This window comes from Vombatus ursinus, unplaced genomic scaffold, assembly GCF_900497805.2.
Source record: "Vombatus ursinus unplaced genomic scaffold, bare-nosed wombat genome assembly UNPS02014832.1, whole genome shotgun sequence".
NCBI lineage: Eukaryota > Metazoa > Chordata > Mammalia > Diprotodontia > Vombatidae > Vombatus > Vombatus ursinus.
The window spans coordinates 48,187,599-48,192,780 of NW_020954610.1; positions in this window are offsets into that span (position 1 = coordinate 48,187,599).

The following is a 5,182-nucleotide window of genomic DNA, read 5'->3' on the forward strand; positions in this document are numbered from 1 at the left end:
TATTTATCAAAATGTGTATATATATATATATATATATATATATATATTGGTGAGGCAATTGGGGTTAAGTGACTTGCCCAGGGTCACACAGCTAGTGAGTATCACGTGTAGTGCAATAATTTTTAAATGATCTTTTCTGGATCTATTTTCCAGGTCAGTTATTTTTCCAATGAGATATTTCACATTGCCTTCTATTTTTTTCCTTATTTTAGTTTTGTTTTATTGTTTTTTGATTTCTCACAAAGTCATTAGCTTCCATTTGCTCTAATTTTTAAGGAATTATTTTCTTCAGTGAGCCTTTGTACCTCCTTTTCCATTTGGCCAATTTTTCTTTCTAAGGTTTTTTTTTTCCTTCAGTGAAACTTTGTGCTCTTTTTTATTTGGCTAATTCTGCTTTTCAATGTATTCTTCTCCTTACTGTTTATATATATATATATATACCTATTTTACCATTTAGCCTATTCTATTTTTTAAGGTGTTATTTTCTTCAGCATTTTTTTTGTCTCCTTTACCAAGCTGTTGACTCTTTTCTCATGATTGTCTTCTATTACTCTCATTTCTCTTCTCAATTTTTCCTCTACCTCTCTTACTTGATTTTTAAAATCCTTTTTGAGCCCTCCCATGGCCTGAGAATAATTAACATTTTTCTTAGAGGCTTTGGATGTAGGATCTTTGACTTTGATGTCTTCTGAGTGTCTTGATCTTCCTTGTCACCAAAGTAACTTTCTAGGGTCAGAATTTTTTTCTGTTGTTTGCTAATTTTTCCAATCTATTTCTTGACTTTTAACTCTTTGTTACAGTGGAGCTCTGTTTCCTGGGTGGAGGGTGCACTGTCCCAAGCTTCAGGGTTTTTGTGAAGCTGTTTTCAAGGGATATTTCTAGGGACCTGTAAATTTTCAGTTCTTTCAAGGAGATATGATCTAAAGGGAGGTATTTACTATTTTCCTAGCCTGAGCTCTTATCTGTGAGTGACCATAAGCACTCTTTTCTGCCCAGGAACTGTGACAAAGGTCCCCTGCTCTACTGTGGCCCACAAGCTCTGGTGTGCTGGTGCTCCTCCTTGTCCTGGGACTACTACCCAGGACTGTGACCCAGATTTGAATATGGGCAAAGCAACAGAGTCCTGCCCTCAGAACCTGCAAAGCGACACCTGTAATCTCCTTCTGATTATTTGTTTGCCCTCATTACAATCTGTGGGCTGAGAGCTCTGGAAGCAGCTGTTGCCAATGTGCATTCAGTGGTTTCTAAGGTCTGCTCCTGGTTTGCTGGGTCCTGTCTGTGCTGGAACAGCCTGCATTGGACTATGCTCCACTCTCACCTCAGTGTGACAGACCTTTCCTGCTGACCTTCTAAGTTGTCTTTGACTGGACAAATATTTCACCCTGTAATTTTGTGGGTTCTGCCATTCCAGGAATTGTGTTATGGCATTATTTAAAGGTGTTCAGAGGGGTTTTGAGGAGAGCTTGAGGGGAGCTCAGGTGAGTTGCTGCTTTTCCTCCACCATCTTGGCTCTGCTTCAAAACAAATGTTTTTAAAGAAAAAGAAGAGAATTAGCAAAACTGATCAATATATTTAAACAGTCTAAAAATATATGCAATGTACCAAACATGTATGTCTTTCTCCCCTCTGCAAAGTAGTGAGGATGGGTTGCCTTCTCTACAGTCGATATAAAGTGATCTTTGAGTTCCTTTCTGGCCAGAATGATGATCAGATTCTGGGAGAACAGGATAGCTATAATCTGTATTTTATATTTTAGGAATCGGCCTATCTGGAATCAGGAGAAATGATTTGTTGAGGTTTCCATTCATGCCCAAGGACACCGTGCCTGTAAAATTCAATCTAGAGACATCACAGAGACTCATTACATCATTTAGGTCACAGAAATGGTATATTCTGAGAAGTTGAGAGGGGTGATAGGAGATAGGAAGTCTGCTCAGTCTTATGGGTGCATAGATAATCATAAGGAAATTAATAAGAATATTATTAATAATATTATTATTATGTGGGCAAAACATACACACATTAATCAGGCATATGGAGAGGACTTGCGCATGGATTTTCTCCTCTTCTCAAATTAACTCAAGGAGGTTTTATTCCTAGCTCTCATCATGCCACTTTCACTCTGGTCCTCTTTCTCCTCCTCCTAATGGAACTTGGACTCCAGCCTGCAGGACTCAGGACTGCTCCTACCACCCATTCTCAACTCTAGCTCCTCTACATGTGTTCTATTAGAATATAAGCTCCCTGAGGGCAGGGACTATTTTGATTGCCAATATTTATATCCCTAGCACTTAGCATAGTGCTTGGCACGTAGTAAATACTTAAACATGCTTTTCAATTATTCATTATTAAACACCTACTAGGTGACAGGCACTATGCTAGGACCTGAGGATACAAAAACAAAAAGGGTAATAGTCTCTGTGCTCAAGGAAGTTACATTCTACTGGAGAAAGCAAGATGTATGCAAATAAATAAACAAAAAATACACAAAGTAATTGCAAAATAGTGTTATTATTACTATTATTGCTATTATTATTGTTGTGGTGGTGGTGGTTGTTGTTATTATTGTTATTTTAGTAATGAGAGGGGAATATGGGGAATGTTTTAACAGTTGAAACCCTGGACCTAGATTAGCAGAAACCATGCCAAGGTTGCAATAAGTCTTGTTTTCAAATGAGTTTCACTTTTACTGGAGGAAAAAGGCATGGGTTTATTCTTATTGATTGATAGTAAATGATACATGTATCGCCCCCTTCAGCTCCTTCCCCAACAGCCACTCAAGTTAGCAGGTTGGGGCCCCAGTTGGGCAGCTGACTACTTTTCTCCTTAGTGTCCCAGGGGAAACCCTGATGGGTTATGCTTCTAATTTTATTGCTCAAGAGTCCCCATATGATATTGTTCCTTCCCTACCCCAATATCAAATAATGAGTTGATATCAATTAGCTTTTACAAAAAGGTATTTACTGAGAAGCTATAACAAAGACAGATGTTATAACTTCTTCCCCAGAACTGGAGGTGCAACCTCACTTTCATATGTACTCATTCCCTAGGGAGGATGGGATTCAGCTTAAAGCACATAGATAGTGAAGCATCCATGTCATGAATCCATGTGGCTGAGGAGTACCTCTTGGTCCCGACAGTCTTTTTTTTCCTTCAGAAGACCTCACCAAGTTCATTTGGAGGAATGGTCTAGCAATGAATGAGTCACTTTCTAGTTCACATGGACTAGTTGGGCACAATGTCATGGCAATGGGTTAGTCCACTGCTGAGTTTGGTCAAGGAGGTCACCTCTCAGAGGTGTTTCCTCACCAGTCTTAGCTATTGCTGCTACCAGCTCCAGGGATCTCTGCTACTGATCTGATTACCTGAGGGACCTCTGACATCTCTTCTGATCTCTCAAAATTCACAATGTCATATGCCAGACCATTCTATCTCTGGATGCTCCTAAGATCAGGAAAGAGTAAATATAATGAAAATAGACATTATGCACTCAAAGACACATGGGAGGCTGAGTAAAAAGATAAGGCAGATGAAGCTACTGCCTCTCCCACCTACTTGGAGGATCTCAGCAGTTCTTTCTTACTACATAAACTTCCAGAGAAGATGCAAAATGAGAAGTACAAAAAGGGGCTGATGGAAGCTAGAACTCTTTTAGCATAAGCACTTAGTTTCAGCTCTGTCACCAGCCCTTCAGGCTCAGAAGCCAGCCAGAAAAACTCATCACCACACACCTTTCATTTACTCATGGCTAGAAGAAGGCTCCCTAAAATCACTTGGGTTGGATTGAAATGAGACAGATAATATTGCACATACTCTAAGGACTGGGCCCTTCTTGGCCAGCCCATCATTTTATACATATAGTGCTTTACAACCTTCTTTGCCTCTATTATCTCATTTGATTTTTTACACCAACCCCCTGAAGTAAGTAGCATGGCTATTATTATCACCATTTTGCAGATAAAGAAGCCTGAGGTCTATTGAAGTGAAAAGACTTTCCAAATATCACACTAATAAAGTAGCACAACTGGGATTCAAAACCAAGTCGTCTCCCTTCAAATCCAGAGTGTGGGTGGGATGTTGGATTTAAAATAAGGTGAGACATAGGTTTGAATATTTCCTCTCAGACCAGCTGTGTGATGGCAGTAAATTCTCTTAGATCCTCTGAACCTCAGTTTCCTCACCTGTAAAATAGGGACAAACATGCCTGTAGGACCAATCTCATGTTGCTGTTATGAAGATTCAATGAAATAAGTTGTGTAGGATGCTTTACAAGATTTAAATCACTTTAAAAGTGTCAGCTGCCATATTTTTCCACTATGCAATAAACCTGCTTGACACCTGACACAGATGGCAGTGACAGGGTTCCAGTGGAGCCTAGTTGTCTATTACCATTGTGAATGGCTGATTCAGAGACGGCTGACCATCAAAGAGCCCGTGAGACTTCTAGGCACATTGATTTTCTGTATATTTTCTACCAACTCCAAAACAAAGAGAGATGCAATGCAGCCATTTCCCAATTTCTTGGCTTCAGCAATTGATTTTCACTCTTTTCCCCATGCAAATATAGGGAAAGATTGCTTAAAGGCAAAGTTACTGTATAGTAAGCTGATTAGTAATGATATGCAGTGAAGATCACCATTAAAAATAACAGATAAAATCAAGAGTGCAATTTCTAAGTTGAGATGGGCTGGAGCCAGAATCCTCATTAGTCTTGGCACAGACAACTGCAGGTGCTTCTTCCTTTTCCCTCTGGCGGGTGCCTACTCCACCCAGCTGGCAGAGAAAGCGCAGGCTAGTTACTAGCTGTGAAGTCATTGCAGTTTCTTCCAAGGGCTGCTCCACATTGGACTGAACACAGTTAACAGAGTGCCTCTGGCAAGAGAGCAGGTGCATGAGGCATCTCTTCTCCATTTTAATGCTTTTCATGGAAGCAGAGATTTAAAGTTGATAAACTATAGAAGCTGTGTAGGCCTTTATTTTACAGATGAAAAAACCGAGGCCCCAAAGGTTTAGTGACTTGTCCAAAGTCATAGGTAGAAAGTGCTGGAGTCAGAATTTGGATTCAGACCCTCTGGCTCTAAAGCTAAGGTTTGACTCCGTATCTTCTGGTCCAAGTGTTCTATCTTATAGAAAGGGAAAATGAAGGCTCCAGCCTTCTGCTCAGAGACAAATATGCAATAAC